At 32.3% G+C, this 23,814-nt stretch overlaps 1 protein-coding gene across 3 annotated transcripts in view; it reads right to left on the reverse strand.

Annotated features, from left to right (window-relative positions):
* The window catches only part of LOC140439959 (tolloid-like protein 1), a 740,970-nt gene that overhangs the window by 518,145 nt on the left and 199,011 nt on the right, over nt 1–23,814 (reverse strand). The gene's annotated exons all lie outside the window — the stretch shown is intronic.

Here is a 23,814-nt window from a genome sequence, read left to right on the forward strand (position 1 = left end):
ATGTATCTTACTTTTGTTTTATTTCTTACCTACTTCTTTTTTCTTTTTCTCATAAAAATATGTCCAGTATCACTGGATATATGTCTCCTGCTGATATTTACGTTTTTGTTCTGTATGTGAGTATCGGGAGAAAACATTCATTAAAAATCTGCGATCACTGATTCGCAAGATTGGCGTATTATACGAGCTGAACTTGCAAAAGCAGTTCATACCATAGTTATTCTAATCGTTGTCTCTGTATTAATATATCTCAATTTTCGCTGCATCCAAATTTCATCTTATTCATTCAGTTTCAGCTCAATATGTTTGCTGCTGGTTCAATGTCTACGATAATTACTTGCATGCCTTTATTTTTTCTCAATAATAATTATACAAGACTTGTTCAATTGAACTCCATTTTTGGTTAAGAAAAAAAATTATTGTCGAATATATCTACCAAGAATCACTAGTACAATCAAGCCACATATTCAATTGTTTGACAAACCGATATATATATATATATATATATATATATATATATATATATATATATATATATATCCTACTTAAAGAATTCTCGTGCCTGTTGCTTGAAGAGTTATAAAAGCAACGGGATTAATGTGAACAATCTCAGATTCGCAGACGACACGGCACGGATTGCATCCAATTAAAAAGAGTTGCAATGACTTTTAAGCATAATGACCGAAACATGTGTTTAATATTGCTAAAGCTTAATACTTCTAAACTTCTAAGACAAAACTGATGAAACTTATATATATATATATATATATATATATATATATATATATATATATATATATATATATATATATATATATATATATATATATATATATATATATATAATCAATAACCCTTCTACCCTAAGGTGTTGGGTGTAAAGTCTCTTTTTAGGTTTCATATACAAACTTCCTCCAATTCTTCTTGTTGCTTGCCAATTTCTTCGCTTGCTCCTTGGTGACTCCTCTCCTCTCTCCTGTCTAGGATGGCGGCAATTTCATCGTCCCAGGTCTTCATGGGTCTACCCCTCGGTCTTTTCAAGGTTCTTCTTGCTTCCCACATTTGTTTCACTTGGCTTTTTTTATCCATCCTTACCATGTGGCCGTACCATCTCAGTTGGGCTTCTTCGATTTTCTTCTCTATTGATTGGACTTTAAAGCATTCTCTTATTTCATCGTTCCGTATCCTGTCCATTCTGGTCACCCCTAGTACTCTTCTTAGATACTTCATTAAAATACTTTGCAGTTTACTTTTTAGTCTGGTGGTGAGCGTCCAGCTTTCACATCCAAATGTTAAGATATGTACAAAAACTATGTTGTAGATAGCTATCATTGCTTTTTGGGATACTTCTTTTTTCGATAGGAATGTGCTCTTAATTGCGTGGTATATCCGGGAAGCGTTTGCTATTCAATTGTTTATCTCTGCTTCTTGTGTACCCCTACTCTCTAGTTGCACTCCCAGGTATTTAAAGGTTTCGACTTGTTCTAAAGTATAGTTATTGATTTTAATGTTTGTATGTTGGTCTGTTTTCCCACATACCATGACCTTGGTTTTACTTTCATTAATTCTCAGGTTACGTTTTTCAAGTTTATCTCTCCATATCTGGAGGTTTCTCTTAAGTGCGTCCTCGTTTCTTCCAAATACGACGAGGTCATCTGCAAATGCGCACTCCGCTATCTGTATCATTTCCAGGTTTCTATGTCCAACAAATATTCTCGATGTTTCTTGTCTAGTTTCCTTCATTACATCATCTAGTACAATATTGAACAGGATGGAGCCTAGTACACCTCCTTGTCGTTAGCCATCATTGACTCTAAACTCTTCTGATTCCATATTATCTGTTCTTACTCTGTTTCTTGTGTTCTTGTATAGGCTCATAATAGCTTTTCTGAGTTTGCTGTCTACTTCTCTGTTTCTTAGGCTTTTATCTATTTCGGTTCGCGGGGTTCTATCAAATGCCTTTTCGAGGTCTATGAAGGCTTGGTATAGTTCCGTGCTTGTATTTCGTGCATTTTGTATTAGATGCTTGAGTGTAAAAACATGGTCATGGATGCTTCTTCCCTTCCTGAAACTGCTCTGTGACTGCTCCAGCTTATGGTCTACTTCTTGTAGTAGTCTTTTCTCCAGTACTCGTTCGTAAACTTTGGAAGGGATACTCAGGAGAGTTATACCTCTGTAGTTGCTGCATTCTCGTCTGTCACCTTTTTTGAAAATGGGTAGAATAACCCCACTTATGCCCACTTCCCAGTCTTTTGGGATCTTGTTCTCATTCCATTATTTATTCTTATTCCGTGCTTTTGTAGACTATTATTCACATATCTTTTGTATTTCTGTGCTATTTTCTTATCTGCTAACTTGTATGACCTAATAACTGCGTTGGTGAGGTTTCTTGGGGTTCTGTCTCTTTTTCTTGGTACCTTCTGCGTGCGTTTTTGTTCCACACCGATATTAGTTCGGGATACTACCAGATAATGGTCGCTATATATTTCTGCTGCCCTTCTGACTCTGACATCTTTAATACATTGTCTTAAAGGTCTGTTTACCAATACATAGTCAATAATGGAATTTTCTCCTCTACTCTTGACTTCTCTGGTATATTTGTGCACATCTTTGTGTTGAAAAAACGAATTCATAATTATCAGGTCATTCTCTCTACAAAAGTCTATAATTCGTTGACCATTATTGTTTCTTACTTGTTCTCCGTGTTGTCCTAGTACATCCGAGGATTCTTGGTCTTTTACGCCTACTCTACCATTGAGATCGCCAATTATTATTATGTTACTTTCTGCGCTGTCTATGATCTCCGTCGCCTTTTCTTCAAAAATGTCCTTGGTGTTCGCTCTTTCGGTATTGTTTGGTCCATATATAACAAAGATGTTAACTGGTTTCTTCTCTTCGGTTGTCATTCTAATTTTTGGGATCCTTTCGGTAATACATTCCCAATCTTTAATGCTACTAGTCAAGTTTCTATTGATGAGACAACCAACTCCTTCACGTGCTCTTTCTGACGGGGGTGCTCCACTGAGTATTAAAAAATGGCCATTTTCCAGAAACTGTGTGCTGTTACCTTTTCTTTTGGTCTCTGTGATTCCTAGTATGTCTATTTTAGCCTTATTAAATTCTTCTACAAATTCAGCCTCCTTGCCGTTGAGACCTCTTACGTTCCATGTTCCTATTGTCCATCCTTCAGGTATTCTGGTTTTTTGAGTTGCCGTTGTTTTCACACTTTTAATCTCATCGATTGCAGTTGCTTTGTGTATTTGTAAGCGTTTCTCATCTTTCTTCTTTTTTAAGTTTCCATACTGGTCTTTGTATAGTGCTTTACTATTACTCATGTCTTTGTTCATTGCCTGTTTCGTCATCGTTTTTCCATTGCCGTTTTTTATTTGTGCCAATCTTTACGTCGTTGCCTTTATCTCTCTCTTCTCGTGCAATCATTCTTATAGTTTTTTGTATTTCTCTTTCTTTCATTGTGGTGTCGTTGTTGATATATATTTTTTCTTCCTTGTGGTTTTTTAGCTTGTACTTATTCTTCATGACTTTAATTTTTTCTTCCTGATCTTCTAGTTCGATCAGGTAGGTTTTTGTTCCCAACTTGTATGCATCTTTAATTTTGAGCTCAATTCCCATATATGTTTTGAATATATTCAGCATCGCCTCTTTATTACTCTTTGATCATAGGTATCTATTAATATACCATTCAACACTACATTGTTTTTCCTCCTTTGTTTTTCCATAAATTCCATATTCTCCTTGATTTCTTTCAATTCCTCTTTGATTTCTTTGTTTTCTTGTTTTAGGTCTTTGTTTTCCTTCTTTAACTTTTTATTATCTTCGATGAGCTGTTCTATTGCTTCTTTACTGCTCTTTTGGTCGTTCTTTATCTTTGTGACATCTTTTGCCAACTTGTTCATCATTTTAATTATGGTATCTAGTTTTGATTCATGCTTATTCCGTGGTGAGTTTGTTGAGAGCTTTCTATTATTCGTATACTCTCCTCTTTCTTCATCTTCGATGTCATCCTCCCTCATTTTTCTTTTTATTCCGTCGTCCGTTACTGAGCTATCGCTCTCCCAATCTTTTCCTTTCTCCAAAAACTTTTTCATTATTCGGCGCCAGGCACTATCTTCCACCTCAACGGTTCAGAGAAAACAGTGTCTACCGTTTATTTATTACAATCAGCTAAAATATTGTCGCCTGGGATATTTTGCTCACAGTGGCAACGTCGCATAAAAATTGGTGAAGACTTCAGTGAATGCTTTGCTTTTTATCGCGCTTATCAGTTAACCTCTTCGGTGTATTTTGGTTAATTGCTTATAATTATTTCACTGACTCACCTTTTAGAAGTCCACTTTTTATACTACTGATTAGTTTTTAACTTTGTTTTGCACTCTAACTAATTTTGATTGTTTATTTCTCGTTGTAACTCTCGATAAATCGGGTTAATTACAGCCGAAACAACAAACGTATTTATCTAATCGCTACCGCGTTGCCAACCTGACCGAAACATGTGTTGAATATTGCTAAAGCTTAATACTTCTAAGACAAAACTTATGAAACTTATACAGAAGTAAAACACTTTACATTTGTATTTAGGTATAAAATATATAATTAAAACTTAAGTGTCGTCAAAATTTATACAGTAGCATAACGTGACGTTTTCGATCTAGATCAGATCATCTTCAGTGCCTTCTTTTGTAATTGAAGCTAACACTAAAATTGTAGCTGTGACATCCATATATGGTTTTACATTGTTCCAAATTTAAATTCTAATGTGACTCTAGGTCGATAACATTGGATAAAAATTTATACTTAAAGAGCAACATGTTTCTTTGCTCGACTTGAACACGTGGTTCTTGTCAGTTAAAACGACACAGACCAACAAAACTTATGGTTGTCAGCAAAACAAAGTTACAACCATTAAACATCAGAGCTTATGGAATAGAGTTAGAAAGAATCCACAATATTAGCTATTTGGACGCCAATGTTTACGATAACTTAAATATAAGCAAGATGGACTCTTACAGAAGTTCTAACAAAAAAAAATTGAATGCCTTTGAGATGTGGATTTACTGACGAATATTGCGAGTAAGTTGGGTTGATCGAATAAGAAATGAATTAGTTATACACCGAATAAAAAAGATCACATAAATAACAACAACAATAAAAATTCAAAAGTTACAATATTTTAGACATGTAATGAGACATCTATAACCTATACCTGAGGTATAACCTTTTACACCTCATAATAATACAGGCAAGCAGAGGCAGAGGCCGAAGAAGAGCATCCTGGCTCCGAAATCTCCGAGAGTGGTTTTAAGAGACATAAGCTAATTTGTTTCGAGTTGCCGTAAACAAAGGTAATATTGCCAATATGATTGCCAACGTTCGATAATTAGACAGGGTACTAAAAGAAGAAAGAAGAAGACATTTTCTGGTCATATACTCTCTTGTTTTGGTGATAAGGATTGGCCCCAAAGATTGTGTGATTTAATACCATTTAATTTTTTAATTTGAAGTCACAGGTGCCAATGCCAATAAGCCTACAACCACCACTGCATTGAAGGAGAAAATTTAATGCTGTATTAATAAAGTTAAGTCACATTTAAGCATAATAATCATGGAAAATTTTGACAAAAGACTGCGTATGTGCCAGCAATGCCGTGGAGGCCATTTACGTGATCTGCTGTTCCATACATAACCCTATCCTATGTATTTCATGATTCAATAAAAAAAATTACAAGTCTATTATCGTCAAAATTATTATAGTAAACTGTACGGTTGCATAACCTTTTTTAGAACATTATTGAGTTAAATAACTCTGAGAAAAAAATAATCTGCTGATATCGATTTCTACCTTTAACAAAAGAAATGTATGTAAATTAGGAATAAGATTACTGATAATCAGAAAATACCATTGTAAAGAATAAAATTACACTACCGATAGAAGTAAAGAGAGGTTCGTTAGTATTCTGTCTTTATGCAAATGTGATTTCCCGAAAGGGTTAAGAGACCTTTGAATGTAATCTAAAACAATGGCGTCGCAAGCAGTAAGTTATACGATGATTTTATTTGAACAAATCCAGAGGAAAGTAAAATTTTTAAATAATATAATTTAACAAAATAATAGAAAATATATTATGATGCATATCTATGTGTAGGTATATATAAAATTTATACGTGTATATCAAATCTGTACCATTTTAATTTACTTTTTTGTAAGTATATTCTTTAATTTTCTTGTGGCATTTTTCCCAATATTTTTCGCCACTAATTTATCCTTGACATTTACAATACATCTTACGGTAGTTATATCCCTCATCGTAGTTGTTCGTAGTTCCTTATTAGTTATCTTATTACCCTCATCTCTAAGTTTATATATGTTAAGACAAAGTTTTTTTTCCATAACAACGTTATTTGTATACTTACTGGGGAGTACATTTCTGTGTATGGCTTACCTGAAACAAAAAATTATTTTTAATTATTTAGGGTTTACAACCAAAGTGTAGGTAATATATAATTAACAAAAATCAGTCAATAATATTTTACATGGGATGACACTATAAAATAGATAGGGCAGAAAAAACTCTCTCGGTTGAGAAAAAATTGGCGACAGTGAACAGGTTTAACAACAGACCAATTGTTACACGTAGCCCAAAACAAAGATCAACAATAATATAATAATATAATTTGCATATATATAATTAAATAAACATAATATAATAAAAATATAATTGGGATGTGCCCTCTAGGGAAGCGCGATATTACTAATAGGGGGCGTGAGCATATCCCAAACAAAAAACACCAACAACATTGACTAAATTACTAAAATTAAAGCAAAACAAGATCATGACAAAATAAAAAATAAAATACACATGAAGACTGATATTATAGGTACTTTTATAAAGAACACTGTATTAGTACTACACACTAGCGGACCAACTCGACATCGAGTTTTTTAAATGAAATTTTTATTTTGCGAGAAAAATATACAATATATACAATGAACTATACAATATATTCGTGAACTTACATTTTTGAACTCTACGTTGAATTCTCTATTGATTTGACTAATAAAAACGAAACCGGAAGTCGACCTCAAAACCGGAATGCAATTTTTAGTTCATCAAATGTCGACATGGATATCATTTAGCAGTTAATTTTGCATGCTGATCACGAATCCGGTGTTAGATTTGCTCTATCTTGACGTTTCATGCGTTTTCGATCCATATATACATTGTGGGGTCTAAAACTTAAAGTTAATTTTAACTTCCGGTAATCTCAAAACCGGAAGTGAATTTTTGTACCAAAAGTATATCTTGACAATTTCATACGTAATACTAATAATATTCCGAAAAAATATTTTAATTATCTAATATGGTTTTTGAGTAAAGTGGTGGACAAGAAAAGGGCTTAGCGTTTTAGTATATAAGATTAACTTATAAATACCAAATTATGAACAACTTTAATATCTATTAGTAACTTTCTTATAGACTCTAACTATTTTTCTATATTTAGCTGCGATCTATATTTGGTCTTCAAAGCAACCACCGCAGAAAATCATTTTTCGCAAATTTAGGATGTTGAAAACGGTAATAGTACCTATACGGAACGCTCTAGTTTTCAGTGCCGAAAACTCATCATTTACCCCTGTCCAAAATTCAAAGGAGGATTTATTATTGAATTATTTGAATCATTCAAATATAGTCCTAAAAGAAACTGATGGTAAAAAGAGAAAAATCAAAGAAGCGGCTCTAATTATGCTAAATGAGACCAATTGCGTCGCGAATTCCTCGGCAGAATGTAGTAGGATCTGGTTACCCATATTGAAAGAGGAAGCTATTAAAAGGAAAATACCAGTATTGGTAAGTCAGTAACATATAGAGAATACATCATTTATATTTTTTAAATAACAAACATATAAAATCGGAATTTGGTATTTATTGAAGGTAAACTAAATGCAAGATCAAATACTTACCATATCGGGATAGTATTATGAGGTTTTTTCCTGGTTTTTCCCTCATAATTTACTATGAAATCACTAACGGGAGAATTTTACTGTCATCATGGCATGTATTTGTCTTTTTAAAGACGAATTACATGTTATGATTTTTTCTGACGGATATTCTCACGTTAAAGTTGATTTCATGTAATCGAATGAACTATCTTATAAGTAAAGTCGTCCCAGGAACGCAACTCAACAATATTGGCAATATCATTTTAAAGTCGTCTACTTTAAAATGTATAATGTATGTCTGAATTGTCAATATAGATGAGTCAGATAAAATTAAATTATTAGAAGAATTTTTCACTAAGTAACAAAAACAAAATTTGTTTAATTTACTAATGTTTGTATTTTGAGAACGATTTCCGAAGTGGAAATTGAAACGTCAATAAATGTATTTTAACCTTTAATTGTGGCTTATTCCCATTTAAATATTAATTAATTTAAAATGCCACAAGAAAATAGCTTCAGAACAATATTAAAATCAAAGTGTCATTACGACGCGACATTGCCAATAATTTTGTATAAAGCTTTTTTATTGTGGCGTCATAATGCAGTTTATAATTTCGATTGGGAATAAGGCACAAAGTGACTTTAAAATAAGCTTATTTTGATGTTTAGATTTTCAATTCGGAAATCGTACTTAAAATACGAAACATTAATAAATTTTATTTAGATAAAACGATTTCCGAAGTGTATATCAAAATGTTAAATTAAATTTATTGTAAAGTAACAATGTGGCATATTTTCAATACAAAACAGTAAGCTTCAATTTAAATCAATTCGCCTAAATTTAAATATCTTAGAACATTGTTCAAATGCTAAAAAGACAACATGTCAAATAAAACCAATAAGTTTGGCAACGTTGAACTTCCCCTTTTTTAATATTTCCACTAATGTATTTTTGACGATATAAAGTGCGGACCTAATATACCTCTCTCTTTTTAAACAGGTGTTTCTCACCTCATCTCACGTAAGGTCCATACCGACCATAAACTTTTACCTACACTGTATGTGTTGGCTCCTTAAAGCTGAAGGTTCAAAATATTTAGTTTCTCGAATTTGTCAACCAAGTAGCTCAATTTCATAAAAAATACACCATCTCGAAGCAACTCGGCTTCAGGTCTATTTTCTTCTTCTAGAAAAATGGCGATTTCGTTTCTTAATTCAAAAACACGTAAAAATGTCCCAAGTGATAACCATCTTGCCTAACAATTGAATAATAATGCTGAATATACTGCACCCATTTTTTTACAAAGTGCTGAAAAGATTCTGGTTTTTAAGTATTTTTGGAAACCAGAGCTTCTCTGTGAATCATACAATGAGTCCATATACACATTGGAGACTTTTTCAATACACAATATTTTTTGGAGAAAATATTGCTTACTTCTTCATGAATCACGTCACACGTTAACGAAATAATCTTTTCACGCTCCCTAGGCGTAATATCCATGATGGAATTAGACGAAACAAACCTAGTTACCGAAAACAACACAAAATAGTACAAAACAACACAAACTTAGTGGAAAATTTCCTAAAATACCCTCAAATAAAAGGCAGAGAAAATTAAGGTTATGTTTTTAATGCGAAATCTAATAAGAAATAAAGACATAAGTAATTATCTGTAATGTAAACGCAAAATAGCTGGTTATAAAGATAATTGGAGATAACATATTCACAAGATAGAAAAGGTTAGACTTTTCAAAAAAAATACTTAATTATAATACAAACGGCAAGAGGAACGTAAAAAAACCTTGTGAAGACGAAATACGCAAAAGCCTAACCCCTGTAGTGAATAAGAAGATGAAAATTATAAGGCAATGGATCAAAATAGATTGCATCAAACTATTCAGTAGAATAGCAGTTAGTCCTATACGGAGTGGATTTGATTGGGTCTTTGTTTAATTTAAAATTTATCTACGCCAAATTATTTCCATTCAATTTAATGTTTGTTGTGTCTAATGTTATTTTTACTTATTTAAAAAAAAAGGAAAAATGGAATTAAGCCGTTCATGGTAGCGCTTAAAAAATAATTTTAACCTAGTAACTACCAAAGCTTCATTTTGTATCGTGCCAAAGCATCACCGATAGATAAAAGTTTCTAACAAAGAAATATTTTCTAAAATAAACCAAAGTTGTTTGTGCTTCCTTTTCCGTTTCCCCGGACATCCCTGTCCATCGGTGACGTCAGTATCGCTATCCACGAACGTTGGCTGCGGTGCGAAACGAAATCCAAAATCACAATATTCAAATTCAATGGATCGGCATCGCCTCGATTCCACTATTTATGCAAAATAGGCAGGCAGAACACTCCTCGAACCGTTTTAATTAAAATGACATTGTCTGGCTTTTCCAAAGCCTTTTAAACAAACTTTCGAGCATCTGCATACATAATGAAAAGTTTTTATTATTAAAAAACTGTGTCTGTCGTTGATGGGGTGATGAGAAAGCTAATAGAGTTTCAGACCTGCTCGGCAATGAAGGTTTTCGAAGATTTAAATAGCTTAACATACGTGTAATTTAACACAAATATCTGTTTTCCGCTAAATTAGATGTCATCCAAAGGTGTTCATACCAATTATACTTTAAATATAACGAGCATTCAAAATACGTTTGGAGGGGTTGGGTCTAGCAAAATTCTATATGTTCAAAAAATTGCCTTTTATATTTTAATACACTCCCAATATATTTTTCACCAAGCCTACTGTAGGGGGCATATTGATAATAAGCGAGATAGTTGGTTTGAAAAATCACAGTTTCTTCGCTAATTATTGATAAAGTATCTTTCTTACTGAATCATGCATTCTTTGTAATATTATTATTAATTCCAATAATAAACCTAGAGACTGCTGGAAAGTAGTAAATTTTGAAAGAAACAACACAAAATTCAGTTCGGTACAACATGATCTACCCCCAAACGAAATAAATTAATTTTTTACTACAATTGCAGAGAATATAATAACATATTTTCCCACTATTGATGTCGATGTCCTATCCTCTTCAATTATAGAAATCCTTCTCCGAGCAAGTCCTTTTTTTGTCCCATTGTGGAAGAAGGGGTCTCTTAAATAATAAAGTCTCTTAGTAATTCTAATTGTAGGGACGTTTACGAAATTAATAGCAAAATTTTAAAAGAAACTTACCAAATAGTTTTAACACATTTCAGTCATCTTAATAATTTAATTCTATCAACTAGAGTATTTTCAGAAGTACTAAAATACTTCAAAGTACTACCAATCTACAAAAAAGGTGATTCCTCAAAATTGACAATTACGGGCCCATAAGCATTGTTTCTACTTTTGGGAAAGTAATTGAAAAGGTTATCAAACAACAATTATATTCCGATTTTGAGTCAAATAATTACTTTAGCAACTCACAATATGGATTCAGAAGTGCTCGTTCTACTACAAACGCGGTATTTAATGTTGTGAGGGAGGTGATTGAGGGGCTTGAACACGCCAATCGCAAGCAATTTCTCTTTGCGACTTGTCGAAGGCTTTTGATTGCGTTTCACACGACATTTTTGCTCCACAAATTAAATTACTATGGAATCAGAGGTACCCCTTCTAAGCTTATAACTTCTTATCTTAGTAGCAGACACCAGGCGATAGTGTCTAAAAGTCATCTCTCCGATTTTCTACCCGTAAAACATAAAGTGCCACAAGGTTAGGTCTTAGGACCTCTTTTGTTTATTATTTATGTCAATAATTTCCCTACATTCATATCTCCGTACAAAACCATAATATTCGTTGATGATACGACAAGAGGAAATTTCTACTAAATCTAGCTCATGGTTTGCTGCAAACACACTAAAACTTAACTCTGATAAAACGCAAAATTTGGTTATATCTGCAAGTAATTTACGCAATGATCCAGATAACAAAGAGACTGCTAAACTAGATAATCGACTCAACTGGTCGGCTCATATCTCACAACTTAAGAAAAAGCTATCAAGTTCATTATTTGTTTTTCGCCAACTAGCAAGGATTGTCAACTTTGAAACATTAAAAATGACATATTTTTCTTTATTTCACTCTCACTTAAACTATGGTGTAATCATATGGGGCGATCCAACAAATGCACTTTAAATTTTTAGAATGCAAAAGAAAGCTATCAGAATTTTAGCAGGGATTAGTTATCTTGAAAACTGCCGACCTTTCTTTATCAAATTTGAAATTATGGCGCTACCTACTCTGTTGGTATTTCAAGTTCTAACTGAAATTCACAGAAAACGTGTCCATTTAATAAAGCAGTCTGATGTCCATGTTCATAAAATGCGAAACTGTCACTACCTACGAACACATCAATGTATATTAAGTCTTTCAGAAAAAAATTATCTTAATTATAACTATTACAATATTTTACCAAGAAGTAATGATAATGAACAATTAAGCTGTAATAGTTTCGATAAAGTTATAGAAATCTATCTTCTAAAACATTGTTTTTACTGCTCAGAAAAATATACACTCATTGCAGAACATCCACTGAACTGCTTGCTTACCGTAACTTTGCCATAAATGTTTTTGTGTTTAATATGTGTTCTTGTTTGTATATATTTAAGTTACGTATTATATTCCTTTTTTAATACTTTGTATTTTTTTGACCTGCTACAAACAGTATTTGTATCTGTTATGAAGTTAAATAAATACTCTACTCTACTTCTATATTCGTTATCATATCTTCTTCTGTTACTGTTACCAGCTCGTCTTCTACCTGTCCATCTTCTTTATCGATCTCTTTATCTTCGTACTTTTAAAGCTGTTCTATTTATTTTTTCCATCGTTCTCCTTTTATACTGTTTATGTTTTTATACTCGTTAATAGCTTTTTTCTTGTCCTTCACAACTTCCACACTTTTTGTTGTGCACCATATAAATCACGTTCCATTTCTTTAGTTAATTAAGAACAGAATAATGGTTTGATCTTTCTTTCACCATTTACATTAACCTTCCGTATTCCTAGGCTTTCTTTAGCAGCGGCTATTATGTTCTTTTTATTGTTTTTCATCTTTGATTTACTCCATTTTCTTCTAATATGCCGTTTTCTTCTAATTTTTCTGTCAATCGACTTTGATATATAATTTAACCTAAATCTCTAAAATCTCTGCATTATATGCCACAGATAATTCAATCATACTTTTATTAGCTTTAGCAAAAATTTCATCACAGAACGAACTAAATAAGAGCTCATAAAGTAGAATTTAGTTCTAAGGTAAAACTTTAAGTTTCCTTGTTAATTAAATTTTTTACTAATCGAAAAAGTTTTATGAAAATATCAAATGGGAATAAAAAATCCGTATTCCTCAGATGTCATTAAAATGCATTTAAAACTTTATCTTGAGTCTAACGGAAAATTAAAATAGTTTTATGAGAATTATTAAGGTTATCGGTTTGACATCGAGTGAAAATAATCGAGAGTGGGTGGAAATGGCTTTCGGATGATAATGGCATTGAATATTCAATAGCATTAATGGATTGAAAATGGGTAGATAATCTTAATTTTAAAACAGGGATATTTAGCCCTACTATGTTGGTGGTTTATTTAAGCATTAGAGTAAACCGATACTGTAAACAACGGGACGAACATAAATATAATTACATAGCAATTATGGTTTCAAAGTATCCTGCACAAGTATAACCTAAAATATATTACACTAAACGGCAGTGCTGTACTATTTAAAAGCTGATTAAACAGGAGCACAGAATTTTTGATAGATTTTTTATGGATCAAATTTTAACACAAAGACGTTCTGAAACTATTTTCTTGTAGCATGTTTAAGTTAAGTACTCGTTTGTATAAAATTAAATCACAATTGATTGTAATTGAAATAACATTTTACATTTGTTTTGACGTCCGATTTCCAATCAGAAAATCGTTTTCAAAGATTTTTTAAATTAAGAAATTATTAGATTTCAGAACTCCCTTTGTAGACGCTTGTAAATAACTTCGACGGATTATGTATACAATTAGGAGATTATTAAAATGCTCAATAAAGAAAGAAATTGCTAACAAAAAAAGTATGGTACCATAAGAAGAAAAATGGAACAATTTATAAAATTGTATTTTTAGATTTTGCTTAAAATTTTTGGACAGATTTTATATACTACTCTATACTAGAATATATTACTAATAAAACATCTTTTTTTAATTAACTATGCATGTGACAGCTATGGTCAGCACAAGTTACGATTCACATGGTAATATCAGATAAATTACAAAATAATCTATTTTACATTTAACATAAAGAGAAAATAATAAAAACATGTAACATAACACTTATATTTTGTTGAGTAGTTGACTTTTCTCGAGGAATTTGATAACCTTGTTGATTTGGTCTGTGCTGTTTGGGAGCTCTTTGTAGATAGTACTGATATCGAGCTGTTGGCGTATTTTGGCATAAAAAGGGCAATCGATAAGTAGTGCTGACATTTTGGTTACGGAGATAATGTCATCAGGTAGCCATGAGTTAGACGGGTATGTCCTATATGCAATCTCCGTATGATTGCCATATTTTTTCGAGAGAAACTGGGATACTGGGATGGAAGTAGGTTCACTGAGAGTTTCATTTCAAGCAGGAAGAACTTTATTCCAGTGAATCTACTAGGTGGATAGATTAAGCTTCTTCAGTCTAGCTTTCAAATCGTTGCAAATGTATATATTGACAATAGTGTCCGTGGATGATTCGGCTTTTTTGGCAAGACAATCAGCTTTTTCGTTACCACTAATACCAACAGGAATGGTACCCATATCAGAGTGTCAGTTGTATTTTGGTTTATAGGAAGTTCGATATTTGTCATGAATTCTTGGACGATAGGATGGTTGGGGTGGAGTGTATAGAGGAAAGTGAATCAAAACATATAGCTTTGTGTGTATTTGGATATTGTCGGGCATATTTGAAAGCATGTGAGATAGTTCACCAGTGTGGATACTACACCAAGGAAAAATTTTAGAGAGTTCGATAGGTACAGTGGTTACAGAATATCCAACACCGTTTTTAGTCTTTGATGCGTCAGTGTAAAGAACTATGTTATATTTATTTTTGTTTATATGTTCTAGAAAGAGAATTCTAAATGTACTAATACTGGTATCTTCGTTGTTAAATTTGGTGAGAGAAATATCATGATGTGGGAGTATGTTGGTCCAATAAGGATTTTTTTTTTTATATTTATATAGGAACAAATTTATATCTTTTAGTAACGGCTGTAAAACACTTAGAATAGGATGTATAATTAAATTACATGGGGGGTTGTTATGGGGTTGGTGTGATGATGTAATTAAATGATATACTAGATTGGACAGATTGGAAGAAATTGCAGCAGCATAGGAGAGAAGAAGGTTTTCTCGCCTAAGCCATAGAGGAGATTCATTAGCTTCACAGTAAAGAGTTTCTGCCAGACTAGAACGGAATGCTTCAAGACATAGACGAATAGCCGTGTTGTATACTGTATTTAGTGAATTTAAGATTAATTTAATTCCAGACATATAGACGAAACATCTATACTCGAGATTGGAGCGGATTAGTGATCTGTTGGCTTTCAGTAACGTAGTTTCTTCCGCGCCCCAATGATAATGTGAGAGTGTTTTGATTAGATTAACCCTTTTTAGGATAACTCCTTTAAGTTCCTGTATGTGTTGTTTTCAGGTTAATCTTGAATCAAATATCAGCAATTATATTTTGCAATTATCAACAACCAGTAATTTAAAGTTGTTGATAGTGATTTCAGGATTAACAGAACTCATTTGTCTGCTAAATTTAATAACTTTGGATTTAGAGTAGGAGACGGTAAGTCCTACTTACATTATTAGGTCATCGGCATATAATACGCATTTAATTAGTGCAGCTATATTTTCACTTAACTTGCTAATCGAAAGAATGAATAAGAATGTGCTTAAAACTGAACCTTGAGGAACTCCATCATGTTGGATGTGTGGAGACGAAAGGAAGTTATTGACAGAAACCCCAAATGATCTAGATGTTAGGAAGTTTTTGATACATGGGTATATGTTTCCAGTAAGCTTACATTCAGAAAGTTTGTCAAGGATTGATTTTCTAGAGATGGTATCAAATGCACCTTCTATATCAAAGATAGTTGCTATCAAATCTTGCTTGCAATTAATTGCGTTAGAGATATGGGTTTGAAGTAATACCAGAGTATCTCTTATGGAGCGCTGTCTTTGGTAGCCAGATTGTTCCTTTGGAATAATCTTGTGTTTTTCAAAATACCATAAAAGACGTTTGTTGATCATTTTTTCCATTGGTTTACACATAGTTCATGTAAGGGAGATAGGCTTTGTAAGATTGTGGAAAGATAATTGGCTGATTTGGCTTGAATATTGGTATAACAATAGATTTGCTCCACTGAGATGGAAATTTATGGGAACTCCAGATTATATTGTATAAATTAAGGAGTATATTAAGACCATAATAAGACAAATGCTTTAGGAATGAATAAGGAATATCATCAGGAGCAGCTGCGGTGTTTCTTCTATTAGCTAAGGTAGATATTAGCTCATGAATAGTAAAAGGAGAATTAAGGGATCTACTATATCCAGATGATATCAGATGATTTCTATGTGCATATAAGTCATAATGAGATAAAGTAATATTATTAGTTTTATTCCTGAACTCCTCTTCGAAATGTTTGGCTAAAGTGTTAGGAATAAATTCATGTGAAGTGATCTCTATACCATTTGAAATTAAACGAGTAATTTTATTATTAGTTTTGTGATCTTGAATTTGTCGTATTTTTTCCAAAGTTGGCTAGATTTGAAGTTTTCGTTAATAGATGATACGTAATCTTCCCAGGATGATTTTTTACTTTTTTAACGACGTGTTTGGCTTTGGCTTTAAATTTTTTGGAATTTATTAAATTTTCAAGGCTTTTATTTTTTTGGTACTTATTTCAAGCTTTTTTAGATATCGCCTCTTCACAAGAAGAGTTCCACCAAGAAACTGCTTTATGATTTGGAGAGAATGTTGTTTTGCCAATGTGAGTCTTAGCAGCTGAAAGAATGTCTGTTATTGAAGTAACAAATAGTCTACATCATTGACTATTAGATGATCATAAGCTAGCAAGAGGGTGTCAATAGCTTTTGAATATTCTGGTCAGTTAGCTTTATTTAGACGCCAATAGCTTTTGGCAGAGGCAGTCCCAGTACAATTGTTGGAAATTATTATAGGATAATGATTGCTATCAAAGAGATCGTCAGCTGTTTACCCGGTTAAAAAAGGTGCAGATTTAGGATCACTAATACTAAGATCTATAGCAGAGAAAGATACCAGAAAAAATATTAAAATGAGTATTAGATGCTGTATTAAGAAGACATGAGTTTGTGCAGTTAATAATATTTTCAAATACTTATCCCCGTCCAAATGTTAATTGAGAACCCCACATACTGTTATGTGCATTGAAGTTTCCTGTAAGTATAAACGGCTGTAAAAGTTAAAATATAAGCTCTAGTAGCTCTTCTTCTTTTAGAGAATGGTTTGGGGGAATATATATGGAGCAGATGGTAAGTTTATTAGGGCAATATATAGCTATGGCAATTGCCTGCAGATTCGTTACTAAAGGTAGCATTGTTGAAAAGATTTCGCTGGACGCAAATATTGATACACCTCCACTAGCTCTGAAGCAGTTCGTCCTAATGAAGTGGTATCCTTCACAGGAATTAGGATAAAAAATATTAGTTGTATTAAAATTAGTCTCTTGGAGACAAAGAAAATCTGGATGGTAAATTAATATAAGATATTGTATGTGTTTAAGACGCGGATAGTATCCGTCACAGTTCCATTGTACAATAGTGAATTTAAAAACTTAGTTAGTTAGTAGAAAGAATATACCTTGTACTAATTACGTAATTTTTAAAAAAGATCGATATCATTGCAGTTAGAGTCACATGAATTATTGGACGTAAGGCTGGTAAATTCGTCAGCGTCTGTAGAATTTAATGTGCGTTTTAGCTTTTTCGTTATTCTTATAATGCGATTTTTAAGTGATCTATCGGATACAGTTTGGTATATTTGTGTAAGAGCTTCGAGGAGAGCATGAATGTTCGTGGTGAAATCATGAGCTTCATTAAGAGGATCACTACTCCCAAATGAATTTTCTATGAAGGCAATTATTTGTAATGCTGATAACCAATTTTTTTCTGGATTAGCACAAATTAATTTTTCAATACTTGAATGGGTAGATGGATTAATTTTACCAATTTCTTTGTCATCAGTTTTTGTAGTCTTTTTGGGAGCTGATTTATGAGTTGCGAAGGTTGTTGTGTTTAGTGTGTTATTAGAATTTAAGTTTAGGGGGCTAACGGTAACCAGTAAAAAAGGTGATTCCAGACTTGTGTCAGTAGAACGAGTTCTTTTTCTCCCCGAGTTAGAAGGGACAGATACTGGTGTTAAAGACTGTTTATTTGGGATTGTTATGTCAGTAGGTGGGTTATTTGAATATATTTCTTCTTTTAAAAAGGAGATATACTAGAAGGAGGATCAAGTGTCATTTGGCTAGAAGTTGTATTTGGAGAGGGATTGCTAGAGATTTCTTAAGGGTTAGGATAGGAGTCTGCAGTGTGTCCAGATTGCTTACATAAAAAGCGTTCGAGTTTGTCTGAAGTGATAAAGATCCTATAATTTGTATTTTCATATGAGATTACAATTGAAGTATTTAATTTAATCAAAGTATTCTTTATCTGGTATCACAAAGACTAAGCGTCGAAAATTGAAGATGTGAGCATATTCGTCTTCTGGTGAACTACATCGGAAAACGAGATAGGGGGAACAAGTTGTAATCCTAGTTCATTTTTAAGTGCTTGGTCTATTAGTGCATTCGGGATCGAAGGAAACACGATAGAAAATACTCCTCTTTGCAGGTGTAATAAGCCTGCGAATAGATATTATTTTATTTCTAACAGAAATAGTCGCATTATTTTTTAGAAGATTATCTACCACGGATACATAAGAAAGATAGATGCATATACGCTGGTTAGAAATACGTGAAGCAGAAAGTTATTTTTTTAGAGGTAACAATTTCGCCAATTGTGGCTTGAGTTCTACTGAGACATGATAATGCTGTTGTAGATTTTTTCTGTGTGATTTTGGTTACTGCGGCGAAGCTAGGTTGAGCTGTTTGTAAAAATGCCATAATTTGATTTTAATGTTATAGCTGCCAAAATATTAAGTATGACCAGAAACGACTGGTCTTATTTTAGTTGACAAAAATATTTAAGTCATATCGACTTAATACTAATATTTACTTGATAAACAGTCACATTAAACTGACAAGTTTTTATTAAAGATACGATTAGTAGAAGCCAGGTGTTTACTCGTTGGCTTCTGAAATAGGAATGACATCTATTTAAAAACATATTATCTTAAAAATATTTACATTTAGAGAAAAAGTAATTAATGACTATATTAGAATTTACACTGGAATCCGATTTCCAATTACAAGTTTACTCTGTCCTTCAGTTATACATATATTTCTAATTACATAGTATTAGAGTTATACGATATTCCCCTAAGCCCTATATCTAAAGCTATTACTTTACTAATATGCATTTGCAAACTGTTCCACTTTATTGCTGATAGTAGTTTATTTATGATGCTGTTTGTTTAAGTATGCCAAGATAAATTATTTAAATTGTTTTTTTATTTATCGCAAGAGAAGTAAGAGAAATTTCCAAGAAATAAATGTAAATTTGTTAATGAAGATGAGTATGAAGCAGTACTTCAAATAATTCTTAAAAAGTATGAGCAAAAATCCTTCAAGAAGGTAATAATGTTTTACGTGGTTTAAACTAAAATAACCCATAGTTTAAAGTAAGAGTTTAGCTGGTATGAGCACGATAGGATCCCTGTTCATAATGTATGTAATTTCCTAAAAACAGTGCTCTTACAAAGGAGCATTGTTACGATTCTTATAGATGGCCATCGGAGTAGATAAGCATAATAACTTCGAGCGCAAAATTGATCATTTTCCCATGTAAATCTTTGTAAAAAAATCTGAGTTGCAAAATAGCAAAATTGAGCACAAAGTCTCTCAGCTCTAGACTGGCTCATCTGGTCGTGACTTACAAGATCTCGTTAGAAATAGAGTAGCTCAAGAAGTAAATATTGAAAAGTTAGAGATAAGAAAATGGAAACCAAACAGGCCTTAGGAATGTAGTGCCTAAACAACTTAACGTAAAGGTAAGTTCCCTTTGGTAATCCAAATTTCAACCAACAACTCTTTAATATTTACTTCTTTCTACCCTCTTTTCCACGAGGTCTTATACGTCAGATCAGTCGAGCCGTACTCGAGCTGGGCGACTTTTGGGGTCGTTCATCTCAGTTATGCCAATAGTCTCTTAGTCGCAATCTTATATCTAAGACGGTTCCTTCTGAATCTAAGCCGATCATTTCAGCTTTCTACTCTAATTTGTCTTTGGACAGGCGATATATCCACGACGTACCTGCCGTGGCCCTGTTACTGAGTTTGTGTCTGTCGTTGCTGGATGAAGCGGTATTTTACTTTTGCTCGCGTGCCAATTAGTGAAGGGTAGCTCCACTAGGCAGCAGACTTAGTAAATAAAAATATATTCAAATAAATAACAAAAATAAAATCAAATAAATGGCCGATGATCAAAAATAAAGATTAGCGATATTCGAATGGGTGAGACAAAGGGTGATCTTTGGTCAATACCGAAAAACCGGGAAATGGCTGATGAATACTCAGTCTAAGTGAGAGATCAATACTAGACACAGACAAGCAACGAAAGCGATTAATCAATACTCTATCGCTAGGTACGTGAAAGGACACTGATTCTGATTAGTACTCAGGGACCCGAGATAGGAGCTTCTACCAGATCGATACTCCGGATTGAATTCAGCTTTATTTGTGTTTTGTCTCCAGCGCACATCAATAGTAGTGGTAGATTCTTGGTGGGGGTGCGAGCATACATAAAGACGGAGAGCCAGCGGCAAGTGACGCTGATGTCATAGTTGCAATACTGGACGATGGTGTCATCGTATCCTATTGAAAGTTGTTATATGTTTCTTCAAAAATTAAACCCAGCGCTTATGTTTCGTGTATGTATGCGTATGCAAATATCCATACATCCTTTGTAATTTTTCTAAGCTATACTGAACAAAAACATATGAAAATATATCTCGTCGAATACTAGAATACTTTTCGGTGTACTTTAATTTTATTTACCATTTGCTTTATGGTGAGTCTAGTAAGTTCTACTAAATGTTGTGACAGGCTAAATTCCAACATATCCTGAAATAGCGGTCGTCTGTTGACGATCTCAAGAACGGACCTAAAATCCACGGAAATGTGTGTCTGTGCCATATTCTACCGGTTATATGGAAAAATATCATCATAAGCATGAAAACCTAGTAACAGACCAAACTAAAGAGAAAAACAAATGGAAGATATACATAGGCAAATTTTTTAATGAGAGTAGAATTGGGCAACAACCATATTTCTGAAGTTACTAGAGGGCAAAGTCATCCAATGTAAAACTAAGATATTTATTAAAACTACCATACTGTATCCATATATTATTCGTATTCTTGGAAAGGAATTAGATAATATTAAAATCAAAGAAAGGGATAAAATGCATATGCACAGTCTAATGCCCATTGTTTTACTTAACTTCGATAAAAAATCGTTTAAAAAGTCTTTTGTCCAATTGGTAGAGGAATTAAAGTAAATGAGTAACAAATAAATAGCTTAATATATTTAAATGACACATTATTTTTTTACACAATACAGTAATCAATAGCAGTTAAAAATACGGACTATCATTGAATGTTATCTATCTTATGCCCTTTATTTTTCTAGTATTGGAAATAGCCATCTGCGTTTTGCATTCCACGTTTGTATTACCATGGTCACCAATAAATAATTTGTCCGTTCCATCTACCATCTTTTTGTCTAGTGTTGTGGCCAGCATATATCAATTTAAAATCTAGCTTTAGGTATAGTACATTTTACTTTTATTCCTGTTCCTTATCCAATCATTTTTCTTCTTTTTTAGTTTTTTAGCCACTTTGTCTTTCATCAGAGTCACATATTTGTACTTCGTATGTTAGAAGCGATAAAATACGTTGGTCAAATATTTTGATGCTGTGATATTTTTGATATTTTTCATTTTTCTATATTAGTTTAGTTTTTCAAACGCAGCCCAGTCTTATTCGACGTTTCAATTCAGTAGTTTGATTTTCTATGGTCAATTAGATAATTTGTCTAAGATATAAGTACTCTTCTATATTCTGCATTCTACTTTTTTTTTTTTTCTGCTACATACATAAGTCATTCTATTTCTTAACTTTTTCGTTCTTATTAAATAATTTAAGAAAAATTAAATATATGATAATTTCCAAAAACAAAAACCAAACTGAAAAGATATATGTCAACAGCTAACTTTATGATAAATTTGTATTTTGGAAAACCTTACAACGAAGATTTTAGTCATTATATGGAAATTAAATGCTCTATAGAAAAATCAAGGAGAATATTTTAAAAAATATCTAAACTATTTAGGTGCCCCGATCCTACTCATAATCAAAAATGTAGAAGGTAAAAGAAATAATAAATTAGACTTACTCACAATCAATTTAATTTAACTATCAGACGACCGGTTTCGCTTTCTAAAATATGCAAAGCATCTTCAGGTCACGATACAAAGTTAAATTAATGCTGAAAATAATAAACCCATATTAGGGTGTTGTCTAATAAAGGTAAAACAAAAATAGGTGATATAAATTATATAAATTACAGTAATTATGCCAATATTACATGTCTGTGGTTTTTAAAAACGAATAAAATGTTTAAGCAGACAAGGTAAGACCCACAAATTGGTAAAATAGTCTATTAAACTGTAATGAAATAATAAATAAACAAATAAATAAAACATTACTTACATGCCGGTACTCTATTAATTGATGGTTGAAAGAACATGGTTCAAACTATCTTGTATTGTTGATTGGAGAACTCAAGTTAACTATTGTAATTGTTTAACAGTAAACGGGGAAGTTCTTGAGGAGACAGATTTTATCCAATGAAGTAGAGATAGGTAAATGTAATTGTTTGTTTGATGAAAGTAATGTTCTATACCATTAAGTTCTTTAAAGTTATTTATATTTATTCTGGAGATATATTTATGAAACGTGTGTTATTTATTGAGATTTTAATTTTGTTTTGGAAGGTGACAGTTGTGAGACAATGAATAAGAATAGATGTACAAATTGTGTGGGTGTGCAATTATATCAGCTTGTAATTATCAAATTTCTTTGATAAAGTGATGTTACAATATGTGGCAAATTGTTGTAAAGTCCAATATATAAAGTTAAAAATTAAAATTGAGACACTTTAAGACACACAGAAAATACACAGAAAACACTTAAAAAACTGGGGGACAAAACAGACATTAAATTTAAAAAGGGAGGATTTTAAAAGAACTACATCTCTTACTTGGAGACAATGAGTTTTTTATGTGTTATATATCAGATTTTAGAGGTAAACTTGACAAATGTAGGTTAAAGTGTGACAGTTCTTCTTCTATTTTAAATGGTGTGAGTTAGGCTGTAAGTTAAGTTATCTAGTTTTATGAAATACGCTGATATTAATAAATGTCTGGAAATTTTTTAATTTTAAATTTAGATATCAAAGTTATTTGATGTGTTAATATTGGCATACTTTAACAAACGTTAAATAATTAGATTACAATGAAACAATATAAATAATTGTAATACATCTTCTATGATAACTAACTTAGCTTAGTCAAAGTTACAGAACAAACTTAAGTGATTATTTGGTAATTAAA

This window comes from Diabrotica undecimpunctata, chromosome 4 (genome assembly GCF_040954645.1).
Source record: "Diabrotica undecimpunctata isolate CICGRU chromosome 4, icDiaUnde3, whole genome shotgun sequence".
In the NCBI taxonomy this organism is placed as follows: domain Eukaryota; kingdom Metazoa; phylum Arthropoda; class Insecta; order Coleoptera; family Chrysomelidae; genus Diabrotica; species Diabrotica undecimpunctata.